Source organism: Pogona vitticeps, chromosome 1 (genome assembly GCF_051106095.1).
Source record: "Pogona vitticeps strain Pit_001003342236 chromosome 1, PviZW2.1, whole genome shotgun sequence".
Lineage (NCBI taxonomy): Eukaryota > Metazoa > Chordata > Lepidosauria > Squamata > Agamidae > Pogona > Pogona vitticeps.
In genome coordinates, this window is record NC_135783.1 from 3,843,769 (window position 1) to 3,866,846 (window position 23,078).

Sequence of the window (23,078 nt, forward strand, 5' to 3'; positions counted from 1 at the left end):
TTTTGCACAGTTGGGGATCCTTCTGCTCTATCTGACGGAAAAGAAATGACAAGGCAGTCCATTCATTTTGTAGTGGCAGAGAGAATATCACAGCTCCTTTGGCACTTGGAAGGTCTGCAAAGCTTCCCCACGCTTTACCTTGTGAAATTCTGAGAACAAAAATCACCCGATGAGGCACTGCTGCTGCTGTTAAAATGCCATCGAGTGGCTTCCGACTAGCTCTGACTTACAACAACCCTATGAACGAGCAGTTTCCAAAATGGCCTCAACTGCTCTGCTGAGCTCCTGCAAACTCAAACCTGTGGCTTCCTTTAGGGAGTCAGTCCATCTTGTATTGGGTCTTCCTCTTCTCCTGCTGCTTTCTACCTTCCCCAGCGTTACGGTCTTTTCCAGAGAATCCTGCCTTCTCGGGATGCGCCCAAAGTAGGACGGCCTCAGTTTCAACATTTTTGACTCCAGAGAATAGTTCAGGCTTGACTTGCTTTAAGATCCACTTGTTTGTCTTTCTGGCAGCCGAGAGTATCTGCAGAACTCTCCCCCAGAACCACATTTCAAATGAATCAGGTTCTCTCTCTCCCCCCTCCCCCCGTCATCTTTCTTTACTTTCAAACCCATTGTTGGGAAACACAAAACAAAGATACAACAAACACACACACAAAAAGGAAACATGAGAAAATAAAACTTTGAAATAAGCTGGAACTTGTGCATTTAGAATCATCTAAACAAATAATGCTTATCAAAAAGAAAGCAATTCATCTTTTTTTTTTTTTTGCCGAAAGAAATTCTGTCTCAAATATTTGCCCCTCCCTTGACTGCACTTGTGTTTTAAGCTTTGGGAACATGATACTTTCTTGCTTGCGTTTAAATTTGGCTCAAAATGAATTTGCAGCCCTATTGCTTACGGAGGAGAAGAAGGGAGTTTCTCTAAAGCAGCAACACCCCTTCAGATGTTGTGATGGGCACAATCCACCGGTTTGGTGGTTCATAGTGGTTCATTTATCACCCAAACCGGTGTTTGGTACTTCAAAGCTCCTCTTCCTCCTCCAGCAGGTGCCCACTCTGAGGTAGTGCTCAGAGGAGGCAGGGAAGGGAAGCCAGTGTGCTGCCTCTGAGTGGGCACTTGCGGGACGAGGCGGGGCCTTGAAGTGCTGAGTACCTGCTAAGCAATAAACAAACTGCCATGAACGGCCAGACCGGTCTGTGCCCATCTCTGTGCAGAACTACAGCTGCCATTGTCCGTGGTTGTTGACCATGCTAGCTAGAGCTGGTGGGAGTTGGATCTAAACAAACATGGGTGAGTGGATGTTCCCAAGCCCTGCTTTAAAGTAAAATGCCAATTCCTTGTCTGTGCTATATATGAGCTTTTTCTCAATTGGACGAATTTACAGATCTAACAGCAATGCAGAAGAAATATTTGAAAGTGCTTGCTAGTTCCTCTTGCAGCTTTCAGAAAAGTTTGAAGGGGCCGATAAAGCCTCAGGAATATTGATTTTGCTTTTTGCCACTTCCCTTTGTTCACCTTCTGTTAACATTCCTTTGAAAATTAGAGAAATATATTTATACTGTAGAATTTTCACACACCTTGACTTTGTGTGGTATGCAGATATCAGTGAAAACATATCTGGATAAATGATAAATGAATTTTAGTGTCAAGGATAGCTGTTCCTCCTTGCTTGGTATGATCCATGTCACATGTCACCTAAGAGGAGCTTGCTGAAAGGTCTGAGTAAAAAAAAAGAGAACCCAACTCAGATTGGGCTCAGTAAAAAAAATACAGTGATTTTTAATGTAAAAAAGTTCTACTATAGCGGGTCTTTTAAAAAGTGTACATTTAGCTACAAAGCTAATGTTTTTCAAAACAGTATCTGCAACAGAGGTTTAAATTGTTCTTCTAAGTGTCCTGAATGTTAGTGAGAATGTATTTGAAAATATTTTTTTATTTTTAAAGCAAAAAGAAATGATCTTCATATTGACTATGAAAAGCCCATGTGGGAAGCCAATTTATTTCTAAAGGAACATCAGCTTGCAGCTGCAGAGAGCAGCAAAACAAAATTAAGCAGGCAAACAGTGCCAGAAAATGTTCAGGAATGTGTAAATATGTCAAGGCTCCAGTTTAGCCATAAACTGGGAAATGCAGCTGGTGGCATGCGCGAAGGCTGGCCATTGGAAAAGGCATCCTTACTGTTTCTCTGCTCTTGTAGGCTTGAAGTTGGACACGGCATCAGAGGAGAAAAATGCCAATGTTCCATTGTAAACATGTGCAGCAATTAGGGCCCATAAATCACCACCACCTCTAGATGCATGGGTCCCTAACTGTAGCACGATATAATATTATGACAGCAATCATGAAAGTGGACTGGGGCCTAGTTTTAATTAAATGAATTCCTGCCAGAAAAAGCCTCTTGTCTTATTAAATGGTAAAATGACTGTATGCCTTTTGTAACCGATTCTGGACTGTCTGAAGTTTTTTGGAGAAAGGCTAACCATGAGAGATAAACCAAAAGGTTATCTTCAGCTTAGTGCACAAGACCATACAGTTTTCTTGGCGGTCCATCTTTTCTGGATGCTTGTTTCTGTTTGCAAGCAAAGCGCCTCTCTGTATCACCAGGCCCAAAACATAATCCAAAGGCACATGGAGTAGAAATTTGGATGGGAGACGGCTTCAGGCATTCTGCCTTCAGTTCCATTATGAAGAAAAGCCAAGTGTGAATGTCAATCTCTGGGTGAAATCCAATATTAGTCCCAACTGGGGCAGACCCTGTGAAGGCAAGAGGAGAAGGGAACGAAAGAGGACGAGATGGTTGGACAGTGTCATCGAAGCGACCGACATGAATTTGACCCAAATCCGGGAGGCCGTGGAAGACAGGAGGGCCTGGCGTGCTCTGGTCTGTGGGTCCACGAAGAGTCGGGCATGACTAAACGACAACAACAACGAGGGCAGACCCACTGAAATGAGAGGTATTTGTTATTTGTGCTTACATAGGACTCGTCGATATCAGTGGGTCATCTCTGGCTGGGACTAACCTTGGATTGAGCCATCTGTTGCCTGGCACGGTCCATAATAAGTTTTTGCAAAGGTCTGCTGAGTCACTATACACTTGGATATTTACATGGTAAAGATCTGTAGAGCATATGCACTGAATGTGTAACATGTGACTGGCAAACTGTGAGTTTTAATAAGCTCCTTGGTATCCACTGCGCCATTTACACTGTGCCCAGTTCACCTGCTGTTCTTCCTAATGCATGTGTTCTGGCAGAAACTGGGCAACTGCCTTATAGTATACCTTGCTTTTCCCTTCTTCCGGGAGTGCCCTGGGACTTTGTGGCTTGCCCAAGTCTACACAAGCGGGCTTTTCTCCTCAGAAGCACAGTGGAGGAATGGAGCTCCCAACTCTTATCTCCCTGAGCTATGTATCCAGCCAGATAAGCATTGCAACAGATCATTCCTCAGTCATAGGGATTTATGACCTCCTAAGTGACTTTGGGGCTTTTGGGCACCTTGCTGCCAGTCACTGCCAGCTGATATGGGTGGGACTGCATTTTTAAAATAATTGTCTAGCTAGATCTGCTTGCATTTTGTGCCATCCTCTCTAGCTTAGAGTTCAAAGTAGCTTAATGGAAATGCCTACTTCATTTTTCCCCAATTAGCTAAGATATAACTAGATTCTGTTACAGTTGTACTGTAGGGAATAACTCTGTCTGTCTCTGTCTCTGTCTCTCTCTCTGTCTGTCTGTCTGTCTGTCTCTCTCTCAGCTTGTATAACACTCCACAGTGGAAGTATTATATATAGCTTTGTAGGTACAAGGATGGGGCTTTGCTAGTTATAAATGATGCAGGATGAATATTGCATAGTTCGAGTGGTAGCTTAATAGTGCTGTTATGGATATTGAGGTGACCACTTGGATGTTATGGGAAGTGTCGTTTGTACCAACAGCTTTTATCAGTCCAAATGTTTTTTTTTTAAACAGGAGTAGCTTGAATGAGCTTTCCATGTTACTTTTTAGAAAGAGGAAAGGAAAGAATTACTTCTGAATATTATAAGAATGTCCACTTACTACCTTGGGAGGGAGCTTTTGAAAATTATTAGTGCAGCACAACTGAAATAATTTTCCAAACTGTAGTCTAGCTTATAATGTCCAGAAGCTACAGGAGAAGCAGTTAGGGATACCATTCCATGTTTTCTATATACTTTTGTGTCTTTTTTTTTTTTTTTTGGCCTTTCCTAAATGCACCTTGCTTTATTGAACCGTCTCTTACTTCCATCTGGGTTGCTCAGCCTTGTGGGACTCGTACTGCCTTGACAAACCCTTAAATCACATTTCACATGATGGAGCGCAGGGGGGGGGGGGATGTCATGGGTTGGAACGCCATTTGGGTTGGGATGTGGATAGACCTGCATCTACTAATTTCTCGTCAGCATGTGGCAGCCGTCCAGAGCAAGGTTCAGGCGCGAAAATAAATGGTCCCCGCCTTGTTTGGAGGTGTTTGCTCTTTCAACCCAGATTGGCACAGAGGATGATAAGGATTTGGGGTTCCTCCACAGTCTTTGGACCTGCAACAGGGAACATGCCTAAAAAGAGGATTCTCCCCATCCCCGCCCCTAAGAACCTCGGCCACCGGATCGGTCATATTTTCTTGGAGCTTGACAGGATGTCTATTTTTCCCTGTTTCTTGATTCTAATTCAAGGGTGGGAAAACAAGCATGAGGTAATTGCATTACTTGAATCGGAGAACCTTGTACGTATAATTTTTCATGCTGTGTGCTGCATTTTGTCACATTCTTGTCCTTAATCCTCTAGACCCCTTAAATTATGTTGAGGTTGTTTCTGCTTCCCAGTCTCCCTTCCTCTCCCTTTTGAGTTCTGTTCAGATTTTTAAAAAGCCGCGGATGCGAAATTACCCCATTTTTGCAAATTTTGGGAAAGCGCCCATGTAGATTCAGATGATAAGTTCAAGTTGACTTTCTAGATTTCTGCTCCGCCAGCACTTAATATGGATGCCACAGATCTGTGGCCACTTCCTTTGTGTGCATGAGCACACACAGAGGTATGCAGAGCTTTGAACATTTGCCTTCTGCTGTTCGTTTGGAGCCTTCCTATGAGCAGTGGCTGGCCTGACAAGGAGGGTCGCCCGCCAGTGGCACGGAGACCCATTCTTTCTTTGGTCATTTCTTAAAAAGATCGAAGGGCAAAGGAGAGGGAAGAAATACACACAGGCACATGATTGCAGTCCAGTGCTTTTCTTTTCTGGGAGAACATATTGAATACTTGGGTTACTTGTTTATTTAAGAATGTCAGAAGAACCAACCTACGGTGCTGGGTGGAGTCAAAGGTCTGTCTTGTTCTACCCCCTGTTTCTATAGTGACTGACCCAATGTCCATGGGAAGCTCATAAGCAGGATCTAAGCATCAGAGCCCCTGGTGATGTCTGGTTCTTAGCTTCCTTTGTAGATTGAAAATTTGTAGGAAGGCAGCAGTTATATTTTCAGTTGCATCCCTAATGACTCCAGATATGGAACCAGACCTTTTCTTGGCAGGTGCACCCTGGTTTAATGTTGTAATCAGACTCCCCATCCTAATCCCAAATGCGCTGTTGCCCATCCTACCAGCTTTTTTCCCTGAGTCGCTGTTGCCAGTCCCACCAGCTTCCTTCCCCAAGCAAGCAGGCCTGGGGTCAGCATGCATGCATGAGTCCAGTGCTACAGGCTGGAGTCGGAAGCTGGGCTGAAAAGAGATTGTGCAGTTGGTTTAGCATTGGTTGTATGTTGGCTTGAGTTTTCTTGTAGTTCTGTAGAGGTGTCACTGCAACAACACACCTGGTTAGGAGACACCTGCTTTTTGGTTTGGCAAAAATTGTTTTAAGTTACTGGAAGCTATAAGCTTCTGCATTTCTAATTCTTTAGTCTCTGAAGTATCAGACGGTAACCACAGCCGTGAATATTTGTGCCAGGTTGTATTTACTATGAAGCACCAACATGTTGCTTTAATCCTTTGTTGACCAGGAAATACTAAAGCAGCTATCAAGAGCAGACTGCTTGACGAATACCTCTTATTAATGCTTGGTGTTATGTCTCTGTTTACCTTGTCAGTGCAATTTGAGAGATTACCGTGCATACTTTAAAACTAGAGGAGAAGTCATCCAGACATTATCCAAGATTATAGTATTTGATGAGACACTGAGTGAATTAGACACTGAGGGGAAAAGTGTTCTGTTCTGTACTTGCCTGTGGATTATCATTGCTGGGCTTAGTAAAATAAATAACTCAAATGGCCAATATAAAGATTTTATTTAAACACTTTAACTACCTCATCAACTAATTAGCAAATATTTAGTGGGATCTATCTATATCAGTTCAGCCTTTCGTGAAATTCTGTTTGATACCTGTCTAGTTACTTACCAAAGCACCAAGAAGGGTTTCAAGAAGTTTTTTTTTCCTACTGCAAATAGGTTGAGTTGTAGAATAGGTTGCTGAGGAATAAAACCAGCCTGGGAGTTGTTAAAACATTGGCTCTCTGAAAATGTGACAATGTCTTATGGGTCTCCGTGGATGTTCACATGTGATATTATGCATGACAAAATGGGAATCTGAAAGAACTCATCTGCCACCAGCCTTCTCCTTACCTGGGAATTCTGGAAATGATTGAACTTGGGATCCTTTGCATACAGAGAATATGCTCTTGGTAGAAGAACCCTTAAAAGCAGTCCAAAAAACACTGGGTTTTGGAGACCTAGAATTAGTCCGGCTTTTTCATCTCACTAGCTAATCAGTTTGTGAAAATCTGTCTGTCTGTCTGTCTGTCTGTCTGTCTGTCTGTCTGTCTGTCTGTCTGTATGTATGTATGTATGTATGTATGTATGTATGTATGTATGTATGTATGTATGTATGTATGTATGCATGTGTTTCACTTTTATACTTCCTAGTTAGTGCGAAGCACTAACCTGGGCAGTTGACGAGAAATAAATCAAAAGCAATAATGAACAAAAGAGTAAGAAATAATCAAAAAATACAAACAGAGCAATCAGTAAAACAGGATAAAACAAGCACACCGAGGGCATCAGGACTAGTTGGACAGCAGGGCAGATTTGGCAAGTCCTTAGAGGATGGCGCTGGAGGGGTCTTTAAAAAGCATAGCTTGAAGCAGGCTTGTAAAACAAAGGAAGGAAGGAGGGAGGGAGGGGGCCAGGTGGAGCTCAGCTGGGAGCCTGTTCCAAATTGCTGGTGCCACTGCCAAGACTGTTGGTTCCATGGCTTGTTCCGTTCCGTTTATTGGCTAAATAGGTGTGTTTCATGCTTGAAAGCCCTGCCTCTTCCGGAAAGAAAGCCACCCCCTTCAGAAGCAGAGCCCAGAGGAGAGGCCTTTAAAAGGGGATCGGACAGATTCTTGGAGGAAAAAGTCCATCGCAGGTGACATGCCCTGATGGGGATGTACAATCTCCAGGCTTCGAAGGAAGGGACCTCCAAAGGCCAGATGCAGGAGACAGGTCTCTCGTGGTCTCGTGTGCTCCCAGAGGTATCTATCTGGTGAGGCCGCTGTGAGATACAGGAAACTGGACTAGAGGAGCCCTTGGCTTGATCCAGCACAGGGCTCTCCTGATGTTTTTATGAAGCAACTCCGCCTCCTTGATTATTTATTTATATATTTGTTTGATTATTATGCCACCCATCTGGTTTCAAAGGCCACTCTGGGTGGTTTACAGCAAAATAAGAACAATAATCAACAACATTAAATTACAACAGAGTAAACATCAAAATAATGAAAAAAAATAAACATATACTAAGCATTAAAATGTGAAAATAGAACACAAAACGTTTAATAAAAGCACTCCACTATTGATGGTCAGGTAAGAATATATTAAAGAAAGCATGGACTCTGCATCTGCCCGCTGAGCCTCTTTCCTAAGCAATATCTACTGGACGTCGGGCCGCTAGCTAATTGCTTGTGCTTTTTGGGCTTTACTTTCTGGCTTCGTAGGGAGCCTGGACGAGTCTCTCTCGCATAGATCAATTCCTTTTCTTTCCTGCATTCTTAATGGAGCAGAAATTGGTATCCTTGTTTATATTCTACCAGGGTTTACTGGAAGGGTCTTTGCCATTTTGCATTGTATGAATGCACGCTTTCTCTTGTACACATATATGGAGCAACTGCGTTACCTGTAAAGTTAGAACACGTTTGAATGCCACCTGCTTCCTCCCACCGCTGCCACTCCTCATGCGTTAGTGGGAATGGCTTCTTAGTCACTTGTTTTATGGAAGGCTTGTGTTTGTACCTAAACAGGGTACAAGAAAGTGGTATTTTTATTTTATTTTTGCATAGGCATTCCCAATCTGAACTCTTTAGTCCGTTAGGAACATGGGAAGCCACCTGATACTAGCGCACATTATTTGCCTCTAGCCCAGTACTCTCTACTCTTGACTTTTCAGCCCTGCGGAGAATGGCCTGTGAGGGATTGGAAAGAGACACCCTCCCCTGTCCATTCCACCCCATACCTGACTGGCTACCCATCAGGGGTGCATTAGCCATGGATCCCCTACCTTGGCGCTGTACAACCCAACGACTACTAGCTGCAGCCTCTCTCTCTCTCTGTGTGTGTGTGTGTGTGTGTGTGTGTGTGTGTGTGTGTGTGTGTGTGTGTGTGTGTGTGTGTGTGTGTGTGTGTGTGTGTGTGTGTGTGTGTGTGTGTGTGTGTGTGTGTGTGTGTGTGTGTGTGTGTGTGTGTGTGTGTGTTCTTAGGGGCTGTGGGCTTCAGCTCCTTGTGGGCTCCCTTATTGTTTTATCAATGGGAAATGCTGTTCACGCAAGTGCCGTTTTTTTAAAATCAGTGTTAAGTGTTTTTTTGAGGAGCAGGGATGATCACTACTTGCGTAATCTCAAGGGCTTTGGTTAAACACCTTTACGTGAAATGCGAAGGTAGGATGCTGCCTGATCTTGGTAAAATATCCCCAACTATCTAAGAGAGTGAATTTGAACTTGTTTGCTGAAGCTTCAGAGAAACAGAGGGTGTCCCAAATCCATGGTCGGTGCACCTGTTCTGTATAATCTCCAAGGTTCCTTCCGGTGATCGTGGTTGACTGGATCAAGGAGAAGCAATGGCTGCTTCGTAGGTTTGTAACAGCTGGAGCAGTGATGGACTTTGAACTCTTAAGGTGGCTTCCCATGTACCCCTTGGCCGGTCACTGTGGGCCAAGGGGTACTTTGTACCTGTTTATTAAAAGCCCAGGCAGACAAGAGCAGATGCAGATCACAGACTTCCAGTCCTCCTTCAAACAGACTTTGCAGCTCTGTGGGATTTGTGAATGCCCCGTGGAGTTGGCGTCAGTGAAAACCGTTGCGATTTTGGCAGCTTTGGGTTTCACTGAGCTCTCAATCTGTACAAGGTTCATGATGGGTCTTTAACGTCACCGCCCATCCTTGGTTTTATTTTCCCTTTAGGGTTAAGCAACAAAGAGTCTTCTGTGGGTTGGCTGCCACGGGGGTACCCTGGCTGGCTGGCTTCTGGAACCGTCAGGTTTAATTCCTATAATATGATTTCTGTTGCATTCTCCTTGCGTTGTTGCTTCTCTTTTAAGCGTCGTTAGTGAAAGGGAGCGGGAATGGGGTGGCCCAGGAGAGAGAACATGGAACAAAGCAGTTTTATGCCTCTTTACTGGGCGCTAGTCGGTTCCTTTCTTTCTGTCCTTTCCCTCGGGGCATTCTTCTCTCACACACAAGTACAGAAAACCCGCTTGTCATGGCAGGGGCCTTTTGTTAACTGTGTTCAGGCCAGAGTGAGAAGCCTGCAGGAGAACTGCAAGCAGCCTTATATAATGTGGAGGTGGGTCAGGCTTTAAGGCTGTGAAGCAAAATGCGGCGGTCAACAGACCTTTGGCCCCATGGGTGGTTCTGAAGTTGAAAAACATGGTGCAAATGTAGGCATCCCAATTTATTTTGATTAACAAAGAGAAAGAAATCAATCTCTTCATTATAGATTGAGGACATATCTGCTGCACACGGTGACCTGAGTTTAATGCCGCTTCTGCTGTCTCGGCGCCATCCTAAGGGATCTCAGCATTTGTGATTTGGCAAGCTGCTGAAGATTATTTGCTCTTGTTGACGGGTGTTTGTGTGTCTATGTGTGTGTGCGTGCACAAGAACTCTCTAGGAACAGACTCTGCAGCCCCTTGTCCAAATACAGCTCCGGGGTCCATAGGACAGAGTCACATGGTCTTCAGGGAGGTATGGACAACTCCGTAGCATCAATACCCTCAAAATGCCATTAAAGAGGAAGGAGTTTGGCCAAAGGCTGTGAGCACCACCAACTCTGAATTTGCCTCATGGTTGCTGACGTATCTAGTTGAAAGTTTGGTTTGTTGCAAGTGCCTGAATATTTTTGGCAGCCCTGAGGAACTGCCCCTCCTTGCATGTGCTTCTAAAGGAAAGAGTTCCCTAGTCTCCAAGCATTTTGCTGGAACTCTCCTCCCTGATGTTGCTTCCAGATGACAATTTGGCAATGGTGCGGCTAAAAAATATTGTAAATAAATAAATAAATAAATTTGGAAAGCAAACTTTTTGTTAATGCGAGCTAGATGCTGGGCCTCAGTTTCACTGTCTTTGGCACCAGGCATTAATGTCCCATTGTGTTGTTGTACATGCTTGTCTTGAAAGAGAAAGCATTATCTCATTAAATAATGTGGCGGTTCCCGACATACTTGGACCTTTCTCTACTCACTTGGCATGCCTACATGCCTTCCAACCATGTCCCATGTTCTGTTAAGTCTAATTCTAGATGCAGAATCAAGCAGGCAGAATTGCATAAAAGATTCTGGCCTGTAGAAACCCATATTGCAGAACTGTGGGTGCAGAAAACGGTCCTGAGATTTGCAGATGCGGTCGCTGGCCCCTAGTGGACGTTGGTGGGGCTGCACCTTTCTAACTAGTCATTCCAAGGACCTCTGTCGGGCCGTTATATCCTTGTAATGCCAGGTTCCTATTATCAAGGTTGGCCCAATATAATTTGCTGCCTGAGGCAAAGGACAAGATGGCACCGCTTCATCCTTTTGCAAAAGCCGTCTAGAGCTCCCTCTGGATTGGCAGAGGAATTCTAATTCAACACTAGGGACAGGATGACAGCCTCACTGCATCTCTGGCTGCAGGCTAGCTTCGAGGCTGCCAGGCAGGCTGCGTGGCACACCTAGGTCTAGCCTCCAGCATCTTGCCACTGCCTTGTGCCCCTAATATTTGCTACCTCCCTCTGCTTAGTGGTGTGGCTGGCCCTGTGTATTCCTGGAGTTCCTTTGCCCATACTGTTTGCTCTCCATGAGCCTCGGGAAGCTTCTCATTCACGGTACACAAGGAACTGTTATTGAGCTGTCTCCTAATCGCTTCTAAGCTGTCGCCTGCGAAAGCTTATGCCACAGTAAACCAGTTTGTCTTCAAGATGCCACTGCACTTCTGGTTGTGTGACTGTTGACCTAGTTAAAGGATTTGAATGCTTTTCAGTTACACCTAATCCTTACTATCACCTCCTTTGGCAATATATATCTTTTACATAAATTTTTGAAATACAGACAAGGCTATAAAGGGGCTTGCTCGAGGCAAGAGATATTTGTGCCAGCTCTGAAACAACCTCTACGGCTGCTCTCCCGACCCCATGAATAATAAGGAACCTGCTTTGTTGTCACAGTGGCTAGAAAGCCCATCTGGGATTTTAAATTTAACTTGTAGCACCTCGTGTAGGAACTTCTTCCCTCTCTTCCCAAGAGCATTATTAACACAAAAGAGATTATAGTTAAAGAAGAAGATATAAGACTAGATGATATTAAGAGAAAAATTAATATAGGAAAAGTAGCTGGGGTTCCCTCAGTTTCATAAGCGTCACTACTTAACTGTATTTTTCAGTGGTGCTTGTCCACACCCAATTTATTAAGGTTGAGCCATATTGCTTTTCAGCAACATTTTTAGTGGTGTTGAAAAGTTCTGCTTTTCCTGTTATTAATTCTTTTGGCAGGTTACTTTGAATATACTGTATGAGCCTTTTCATTTACTATGCCCTCACGTGCCTTCCCCTCAACCTTACTGTCCATGGGAACGAGGGTATTCTACCCAATGAAAGCTTTTCATGCAGCTTTTAAATTGTCATTTGGATCAGAATTTGATATACTAAGGCCAGTAAATGTGAAAAACTCAGTGTGCTGCTTATATGCCACCCCAAAGCATTTAAAGCACTCTCTGGGTGATTTGCAATTTTAATTATCTAGGCTACACATCTCCCCCCCCCCCCCCCAAGCAAGCTGGGTACTCAATTTGCTGATCTCAGAAGGATGGAAGGCTGAGTGCAGCCTTGAGCTGGTTACCTGAACCCGTTGGGATCAAACTCAGGTTGTGAGCAGAGTCTTGACTGCAGTATTCCAGTTTAACCACTGCATCTCTAGAATGTGTCTGGTTTCATTTCACAGCTATTTTAAACTAGAAGCATCTTTCCTTTTCAGAAACAATGATAACAACCACAACACTAAATTGCTGTTATGTATATCTTTAAGAAAAAGAGTAAAATAACAGCAGCATGACCAAACTAAAATACTCTGTATCCTCCATACCACACTATCTGCTTTCTTCATCCTCTCCATTGACCTGACACAATGATTTAGAACTAATGATGAACAAAACTAGTAGATCTGTATCTCTCGCTGGATAACTCAGTGAGGTTGGGTCCCTACTCTGCCTGCCGGTAAAAAGCTAGCCTGTGCAGCCTTGGGCAAACCATAGACTATCAGGGCACCTCTACAAGAATGGAAAGGTAAAGCTGCTTCTGAGTAGTATTCATTCTTACGAGCTGTCAAGTTTATTCTGACTTGGGAAGCGTTGGCATAAGTTAGAATTGACTTGACAGCTCATAATTATGATGATGTGCATTTGAATTCTTGCATTTGTCCATCTCTTGCAATGGTCAGGAGTGAGGAGATATTTGGTGATGGCAAAAGACTTCTGTTGTTGTTGTTGTTTAGTTGATAAGTCATGTCTTTGTGACCCCAAAGACTTCTGCAGGGACTATTAAAATGGCCCTGTGGGAGCACTTCTGTGGTGGACTTATTTCTAAACAGGCATGGATCCTATCTGAGGTCAATAATCCCTGTCCACATTGCTACTCAAAAAATTTCTGATGGAAATCTTGTACCTTTCTGTTTTCTGTAAACAGTTGAGTAATAATAAGACAAGCACACCCACAGATCCCACTGCCCAGGTACCTTGAAGCAGCATTTTGAAGGCTGCAGCAACAAGCGCCGAAGCCTAACATTTATGAAAAACAAGTCTTAGCTGAATTGAGCTGAATTCCAGGCAGCGTAAGGACAGGCCTCATATTTTGCAACACAAGTCAGACTATTATACTTCCCTAAGCTCATTAATTTTCCATATTTCCTTTTGACAAATACTGTTCTCAAGCATGTTGTGTGTGGTGTTGTGTGATTATAAAGTGTCAGCATTCGTAGAATATAAGATGCCATTATTCCTCTACTTTTAAAAAGTTCTTGAATTGAACTGCATGTTTATGCCTTGTACAGTAGATTAAAATCTAATTAAGGGTAATTAAGGCTGTAAAAATTAAATGTCAGGTGTTTTCACCTTATTGTCCGGCATAATGCCAGGATAAAATCTAACTCTGCTGCTTATAAGAACCAAATGGCTGTTTTGAAGACAGGATGAAATTATCAGCGATGTAGTGAAGACTTGGATCAACTGAGACTAAATGGTTATCCCCATCTCCTTGGGTTCAGGCATTACCTTGCCTTCTCTCCAGTTCCTAGTGCACCAGGAACCTTGGCGGATGGAGTCTCACCTGTTTATTCTACAGTGGTGCCCTGCATAGCAACGATAATCCGTTTCGAAAAAATCGTCGCTATGTGGATTCGTCGCTATGCGGGGGGAAAAGCCCATAAGAACACATTAAAACATGTTTAATGCATTCTTATCCGCACAAAACTCACCGCTATGCGGAAATCCTCCATACGGCTGCCATTTTCGCTGCCCGGTAAGTGAGGAATCCGGGCAGAAACACAGCGGGCGGCCATTTTCTTTACCAGGTGGCCATTTTGGAACCGCCTATCAGCTGTTAAAAAACATCGCAATGTGAAAATCGGTAAGCAAAACGCTTACCCATCATCGCAATGCGATGTTTTACCATTAAAAACATTGCAATGCGATCGCGTTACAATCGCAAAACAACGTCGCTATGCGGATTCGTCGTTAAACGGTGCACTCATTAAGCGAGGCACCACTGTACATGCTAAACAACAGGCACATTGAATCCCTTAAACGGCCTTTTCCATGTTACTGACTCTCCTGCCTGCCCCGTAGCAGTATTCCCTCTGGCTTTTCTTTGGCCTTTGTTGGTACTTAAACTGCAGAAGCTGCAGCATCCAAGTTTTCCTGACAAAAAGAAAAAATTGCTTTTTATTGCAGGACACATTCTGACTTCAGGACCAACCCAGAATCCTCTTGAGCCCCCAGTTCACCTTTTGCAAGCATGAACAGATCACGAGTCAAAGGTTCGGGTTTTTCAGATTAAGAGGTGTTGTTAAAAGAGTCACTGCTCTCTTCAGCAGCCCTTCGCCATTGATTCAGCAACTTTTAGGAGGGAACCATCACCCGCACCCCCAGCAAACCATGTGTGATGCATTTAGCCTGGGAGTGATCCTGTGACACTTCTTTCGTAATTATTTAAGGGCCCTCGAACATTGCCCAGTTGTGATCAGAGGCAACCCTGCGTGGTGTTGGAAGGTTGGTTTGGCAGCCTGGGTTGGCTCATTGGGTGAGGAGTTAGAACCCAGCGATGTGAGAATGGCACAAGTCAGTGAAGGTATAATCCCGACAAGTTGGAACTATTGTTTTTTTATAGCTGGGCTTGGAAATAAACAACTATGCAAACTATAATTTTTTCTATGTTATCGCTAATTCTAGGATAACAGTCCTGACACAATGACATCTGATCTTAACCTCATAGGAAAACCTGAAGCCTTTCTAAAGAATCAGTGTCTACCTGTCATTGATTTACTTCTTGGGTCATTCATTGGCCTCCCATGAGATTTCCAGTCCTCTGTTTGCAAGCATTCTCTGTGAAGTCTTAGGTGCTATCTGGATGCTTCCCAATGATTTTGGAACAAGTCTATTGTTCTTATCTGTTAATGAAGTGCTGTGTTAAATCCCCGGATCGACTGGAGCATGTCTAGAAATCTAAACAAACGTGGTGCTGCGTAGCCGCTTCTTCGGCAAAGGACATGTCACAAGAAGTAGTGTGATTAGATAGTTGCCCTGAAGCTTCGGTGTTGAGATTGTCCTTGTTTGCATCGGCTTCCCTAATTAGGTTTTGAAAGAAAGTTGCATTCCGGGAAACTTGCATCAAGATTTGGCTACTCCAGAGTGTAAAACGTTCTCTTTGCCAGTCATTACTACTGGGATGCATGGAATGAAAAGCTGAGGCTGGTTGAAGCTGATTTTGCTGAGCATGATCTCGTGCAGTAAACCCTATTAGCATGTCTCTCAAACATGACCAGAGTAATACCGTAGAGAAGAATGAACTTTTGCACAGTGTTGGTGCGTGACCTCCATTTACAGCTGCATAGCCCACTAGTTTCTATTCCTTTCTTGGGTGAAAACACCTCAGATTATTTGGGGCAGTTTAGTCCCATTGTTTTGCCAACCTGGACAGCTAGGGAAAGCATGTGCCGGCATGAGAAAGTTTTATTTAAAAAAAAAGCAGCAGCTCATTTGTACATGTAATAATCGCACACTCCTGCACAGTTCCCTGAGGCTTGTGTAGCATGGGACATCTAAGGAACAAGGAGATGCTCTGTGTCACGTTCCTTTCTCCATCTAATCTGACGTTATTAGAAGCCCTGCCCCGCCCAACATCACAGCTTGCTGCTAGTGAGGCAAGTAAAGATTTCTCAGAATTACAGAATTGGAAGATACCTGAAAAGTAATTGAGTCCAACCATCATCTGCCTTGGCTATCCACTCTTCTTACAGCCATGATGGGGATGTATATAATCGCTAGGCTTCGAAGGAAGGGACCTCCAAAGGCCGGATGCAGGGGAAGAGGGGGATCAGGAGACAGGGATCTCGTGGTCTCTCCTGGGCTCCCAGAGGCATCTGATGGGGCGACGGTGAGATACAGGAAGCTGGACTAGACGAGCCCCTGGCCTGATTCAGCAGGGCTCTTCTGATGTTCTTACAAATAAAATGTAACTTCTACTTAAAAACCTCTTCCCCAAGAAAGCTTTAGCACTTTCTAAGGCTATTATTCCATGGTTTGATCAGACAATTGATCCCCTGAATCTTGTTCAGTTAGGAAATTCTATGCCGTGTTATGTTGAAATCCCCTTCCTTGTCATTTGAACCCTTTGATCTTACGTTTTGTAGCCGCAGATGGGAAAAAATGTGCCCCATCTTGTGTGTGTCAGCCGTTCAAGTATTTGAAGATGGATATCTTTGTCTTAATTGCCATCTGTATAGGCTAAACATAGCCAATTTCTACTGAGCCAGGCCATTGGTCCCTCTCACGCAGAACTGTTTGCTTTGATGGGCACCCACAGGAAGGCGTGTGCAATTGGGTGACATCTAGGTGTACTCTGTGGTTTCCATTCAGTTGGACATTCTCTTGCCAGAAGGATCTCGGAAAGCCTGTTGAAGGATGGTTTCCAGTCGCCCTCTAGAAGAGCAGGCTGAGGCACGCTGCCACCCTCGACACATCCATTCGCCTCTAATTTCAGATGCTTAGCAGGGTTGGGTCTTTTTGATAACTGGGAGAATAGCAGGGTCCTGTGGGTAGGGCTAGGAAAGAATTCTGCTAGGAATCTGGGAGACCTGCAGTGGATGAGACAGAGTGGATGGTCTTGGGCCAGGTGGAACCAAGGGGCTAGGTACCAGCGTTTTTCGTTCCTAAAAAGGGGGCAGTGGTAAATTACTCCAGTATATTAATCAGAAAATCTTACATTGAATAAAAAGTCTTCAATATTTTTCTCTTCCAGTGGCAGCAGCAATAGCACAAAGACTGTTTATTGTTGTAACAATAAAAGAAAAGGCGGCTCCATTCCTGATGAAGCCCACCGAGACACCGGTGCCCTCAGAATACGGTGGTGCCCCGACTTAACGTCCCTACTTACGGCCATTTCGAGTTACAGTGTTGACTCGCTTTACGATTGCCCTGTTTAATGATGAAACCGCATTACGATGAACTTTTTGCGATCGCTTTTGCGATTGCAAAACGATGTTTCCTATGGGGGAATTTCGCTTTGTGACGATCGGTTCCCTGCTTCAGGAACTGATTCTTCGCAAAACAATGATTTTCCAACAGCTGATCGGCGGTTTCAAAATGGCCGCCGGGTAAACAAAATGGCCCCCTGCTGTTTTCTGGGACGGATTCCTCGCTGCACAGGCAGCAAAAATGGCTGCCATATGGAGGACCTTCGCTGGACCGTGAGTTTTGGGACACATTAAACGGGTTTAATGCGTTTCAATGGTTTTTTCTTTTCGCATTACAATGTTTTCGTTCTACAGCGATTTCGCTGGAACGAATTAACGTCGCAATGTGAGGCACCACTGTACGACCATCTTCCGGAACCAATTAAGTTTGTAAGTTGAGGCACCACTGTACAGTGGACCCTCTACTTACAGAATTAATCCGTATTGGAACGGTGGCTGCAGGTTGACCTACAATGCATTGAAAACCAATTAATCCGTAACCGGCCGTTCTTCCGTTTTTGTTCCATTTTGGGTTTTTTTCGGGTCTGTAGGTCGATTCTCCAGCTGCAAGTCGAACCTAAATTTTGTGGCCAGAGAAGTCTGTAACTTGAAAAGTCTGTAAGTCAAGCCGTCTGTAAGTCGAAGGTCCACTGTATTTCTTTTCCGGGCAGAAGGTTGTGACTTAAAAGCTCAAATACCTACTCTGTGAGTAGATTGTCTTATCAGAGACATGTTGGTCTTTTCTTGTTTCGTATTGCCTGGCCCACCAGCGGCTGCTCAGTGTTTATGCCTCGTGTCTCAGCTAACTTAAGAGTTCCCGGGCTGGGAGTCTTATCTCCGGGGAAAGTTTTCTTTTTAAAAAAGGGGAAAAAAATCCCTTCCAGAAGACACACATCCTCTGTGCAGTGGGGAAAAGGGGCCTCTGTGAGCCGAGTGTTTTCGGTTCTCTTTTCTGGTCTTTTCTCTGCCTCCTCCTCCTGCTTGCTGCTCCTGCTGCTTCTTCTTCAAAGGCCAGCTCCTTGCTGGAGGGAGTGGCGCAGAAAGCCCTTCTGTCTGGGATTTGCTGCAGTCGAGTGCTGTCTTCAAGGCATTGCAGTAGAAGGCTTGTTGATAAGACAGAAAGAGCAAAGCCTCTTGTGTGGGGGGAACATGCCGGTTTGCTTCTTGCAGCCCTCCCAGATGGGTCAGGGAGACCCGCTCCAGAGGCAGGAGGGGAAGAAGGTAGGTCCTAGCAGAGAAGATCCTGAATTGTGGGGGAGCACCACTCCCCAAAGTGGCTAGGCTCCCTCGGGAGCATTTCCAGAGTTGGTGGCGCGCTGAGTTATACTTCTGCTTTGCGGCTGCATCCACTCTTAGTGTTCCTTCTCCCCGCGTTCTAAGTCAGGACCCACGTTCGTGGGACTTGTCCCGCTTCCCAGGCCACCAACGAGACCAGCAAAGACTTAGGAGGATGTCATACTGGAGGTGACTAAAGTCACGGCAATGATTTAAAATTTTAATAATGCCACATTGCTTTTCCCCTCATAGAAAAAGAGAGAAACAGCTGTGCTTCAGATGTTTAACAGGAAGTAAAAAAATATATATATTATGCAAATGATCAAAGAGGTAAAGTGCACAGTCATGCTGTGTTACTGATGCCGTGTGGTTTAGGGCTGTAAAGGTGGGGATTGCAAGAGAAGGAACAACAAAAGAGGGAAAAAAATCTCTTGCAGGTATTTTCTGGATATTGGCATCGTCAGCTTTTTCGTACAGATCATGACGAGACCTCCAAAAGATTTTCATGTGCCTTCCTGAACTCCAGTTGTGCCCACTACACACTCAGAACCTCTAGCTTTCGTTTCCTGTATTCCATTTGAAGCATTTCTGTGCTGCCTTTCAGTTTACCTTCTGTCCTGAAGCAGGTTGCAAATGGAAAACAGGAGTTTATTTCTTGTCCTACCGAGCACGGTGGTTTGGGATATGTTCAGAGCATATGTCAAAAATGTGAATTTGTGAGACCAGATCAGTTGCAGCATGGTGATTGTTTAACTACCGGGACTGCTTTAAGTTTCTGAAGATTCCATGGAGCGAAGTAAAGAGTTCCAGGATGTTTCAGACTTAACTGCTCATGGATCATCTTGAGCAGACTTCCTCAATAGGATGCCCTTGAGTTGTGTTGGACTGCAATTCCCATAACTTGGGGCCAGGTTGTTTGAATGACTGTATCTCCCCACATGAGCCTTCCCAACTCTTAAGATCATCAGAGGAGGCCCTCCTCCTTGGTCCCATAGCCAGGGCGGGCATGGTTGATGGGGACCCGAGGGAGGAGGGCCTTTTCCGTGGCAGCTCCCAGGTTATGACATGCTCTCCCTCGGGAGGTCAGGCTGGCCCCCTGCCTTCTATCCTTCCACCAATAGCAGAAGACCCACCTTTTCAGGTAGACTTTTAACAATCATAATTGAGTCCCTGAAATGCTGTTTTCTTTAGTTGAATTTTTACATTTTTAAATGTTTTTAATCATTCAATATATTTTAATTAACCATATTTAATTGTTTTTTAATGTATAATTTATTACGTTTTAAAATTCTGCTTTTTAAACCGTGGGAGCCACCTTGAGCCCCATTGGGGGTTCAGCTTTTTTCTTCACCTGTTAAACCTTCCCAAACAGATGAAGTTCTCTCTGTTCCACACAAACAGAGAAATATTTGCTCACAAAAGTCATCCATCCTCCGCGTGCTTTTCTCCCTTAGCTTCCTCTTCAAAATGCACCAAGGCATTCAAGAATTAGTGGTTTGGAACCTTCTGCTGATAAACAAATTTAGCAACTTTGCCTGAACACAGACAATACCTGCAGAAGACATAGTGATACCTGGAATGGAGGTAGACCATGCAAAATAGAGTTTTTTGGCAGTCCTTTAATACATTTTAACCAAATCCTGAGTCTGGCCATTAAGTGTGGCAGTCATTGTGCAGCGAAATAGCACTCTTGGCTCTGGCCTTCTTCCCTATCTCTGGAGTACAGTAATGAACCAGGCAGTTTTCTGCATAGGCTTAGGATCACCAGTGGTGATCTCTATGCAGATGGATCATCACCCATAATCCGAACAAGCAATCTTGCAGTGTAGGCCAGTGTTGTTCGTTTGTTAAGGTAGAGAACATACTGGAGCTTGCCTAAATTCATTGCATGAGTGCTTGCCAGTGGCGAGATCAGAAGTGGGGATTTTCCATCCCATAAGTTGTATTTTTAGCCAACATGCAACACATGCTGGTTCTGTGTAGGGAAAGCCGAATCAAATTCAGGGTCATGTAAACAAGCCGACAGACCAAATGTTTGCAGGAGATTGTGCAGGAGAGGTAAATGAAAGATACCAATATTTCAGTTTGCTAACAATACTCATTTGAGTTGTGCAATTGGCACTCTTGTGTTTGCTGCTTACTAGGCTAAACAGCTCTTGCTCCCCAGCTGACACTTGCGTTGGTCAACCGGTAGTTCGGGAGCAAATAGTCGTCTAATACAGTGGTTCTTAACCTTTGTTACTCAGGTGTTTTTGAACTGCAACTCCCAGAAACCTCAGCCAGCAGAGCTGATGGTGAAGGCTTCTGGGAGTTGCAGTCCAAAAACATCTGAGTAACAAAGGTTAAAAACCAGTGGTCTAATACAGCGGTCCCCAATCTTCGGCCTTCCAGATAGTCTTAGACTTCAACTCCCAGAAATCCTGGCCAGCAGAGGTGGTGGTGAAGGCTTCTGGGAGCTGTAGTCCAAGAACATCTGGAGGCTCAAGGTTGGGGACCACTGCTGTAATACCTAGAGGGTAAAGCAAAACCACACGTGGTTCCAGTGCCAAAAATTGGGTGGAGGTTGTGTTCTTGCCTGTGGCCTCTGCTGGGTCTTTTTTCCTTCTTCCATCAGGGCTGTTGACCCTTTGAGAGAGAATAAAGAAACTGTGTCATGTGGCTTCATGGTAGCCTCTTCCATGGGTTCAAGAGAAAGCCCTTCAGGGATGGCGAGTGTTCCTGTGTATGGCTTCCCCACAGGACCGCAGTGTCAGGAAGAGGAGTCTGAGAAATATGGAGGTGGTGGGGACCCATTTGTCCTGTGTTTCACAGGCCTCTTGAGGTGTCCGGTGACTGTCATGCTTTACTAAAATATTTAATTGGGTTCCAGGAAGAAGGGTGTTTACTGCAGCATGTCTCAGTCTAATTTATATAGAGAAACAGTTGTAATATAAAGAGAGATACTAGAATCTGCAGCGGCTGGTGTGGTTTTCTAGCTTTTTATACAGCTAGCCTTGGCTGGAGGAGAATTTTCTCTAGATCAGTGCTTCTGAAACTGTCTGATGGGGCAGTCTTGCCCCATTGTGGCAGGGATAAGTGTAGGCTTGCCAGTTTCTGGAATTTAAAGGAATTGCATTGAAAAAGCGTGCATGCATGCACACACATATATATATGAAAAAATTCAAACAAGATATTACATTCAGTTAAGAAAAAGAAGCGAAAAAGTCATCAAGAAGTATTCAGTAAGCATGTTAAGGTCAAAACATCTGATCTTTACTAGAGTGAGGTTGTTTCTTGTTTGCCAGCTTTCCAAGCTATAGCTCAGTTGAAGATAGTGCCATGTATACAGGCTTTGTGTTCATGACACTCATGGTTGAGGAGTCAGCCATGATATTTTATTTTATTTATTTATTTATTGGACTTACATACCGCCCCATAGTGCTACAAGCACTCTCCGGGCGGTTTACAATTTTTAATTACACAGGCTACACATTGCCTCCCCAGCAAGCTTGGGTACTCATTTTACCGACCTCGGAAGGATGGAAGGCTGAGTCAACCTTGAGCCGGCTACCTGGGATTTGAACCCCAGGTCGTGAGTACAGTTTTAGCTTGCAGTACAGCGTTTTAACCACTGCGCCACGAAACTCTGATAGCAGTTTCTAAGAAGAAATAATATGTAGGTCTTGTATTAGTCCTCAGTCTGATTTTGAAACTGTGAGCCAATAAGAAATACAGTAGTTAGTGTACCTGATAGAACGTAGTCACCATCTCAACTGCTCAAAGCATATGTGTGTACACGTGTTGCAAGAAAATTATGTCGCACATGCACCCGAGCTTCTGGCTGGGTGTTGCCTCAAGAAACAAGGTATGTTCATGCACATACTTTCCTCACCCCACGCCTTTTGCATCCCAAGGGGTTTTGGAAGACATAAACTGTGATGCTGTGATGGAGCCATGTTAGGCTTCTGAAAACATTTTTCTTCTCCCCCCCCCCTTCCTGTGGCTCACTGTGGACCAGCAACGGGTGGCTCATGGACCAGTGGACCACCTGTTTGAGAAGCACTCTTCAGAATACTGCAGAAAGAAGAAAAGCTTCAATTTACTTGAAGTTGTCTCCACAGAATAGGAAAGTCTCCATACAGAGAATGCTGATGGCTTCTGAGAAATGGCAGATACAGTGGTACCTCGCAAGACGACGACCCCGCTAAATGATGAATCCGCATAACAATGACTTTTTGCAATCGCTATAGCGATTCACAAAACAGTCATTCCAATGGGGTTTTTTTGCTGGACGTCAATTACGTCCGTGCTTCGCGAACCGTTTGTTCACAAGACGACGATTTTTTCAGCTTTGCAGAATGGCTGCCCTGTGTTTTCCGGACCCATGCATCTTTGCTGGACGAGGAGGTATTTTCCCCATTGGAACGTATTAAACCGGGTTTCAATGCATTCCAATGGGGAAAGGGTTTTTGCATGACGATTTCGCTAAACAGCAATTTCAATGGGACGGATTATCGTCGTCATGCTCGGCACCACCGTACTTATTAAATGGTCCGGTGCAAGGATTGCCTTCTGTAAAGAAATCTCCATCTGTAAAGAAATCTCCAT

General features: G+C 44.3%; 1 protein-coding gene across 9 annotated transcripts in view; it reads left to right on the forward strand.

Moving 5' to 3' along the window:
* The window catches only part of NCOA1 (nuclear receptor coactivator 1), a 291,778-nt gene that overhangs the window by 93,107 nt on the left and 175,593 nt on the right, over positions 1–23,078 (forward strand). The window contains exon 1 of one of the 9 annotated variants that reach the window (XM_078381578.1): positions 18,247–18,437. The exons of 7 other annotated variants lie outside the window; for them this stretch is intronic. The gene's annotated coding sequence lies outside the window, so the exon portion shown is untranslated. Of the gene's footprint in view, positions 1–18,246; positions 18,438–23,078 lie in introns of those variants that run through there. One more of the 9 variants, XM_078381597.1, reaches the window with a different exon arrangement.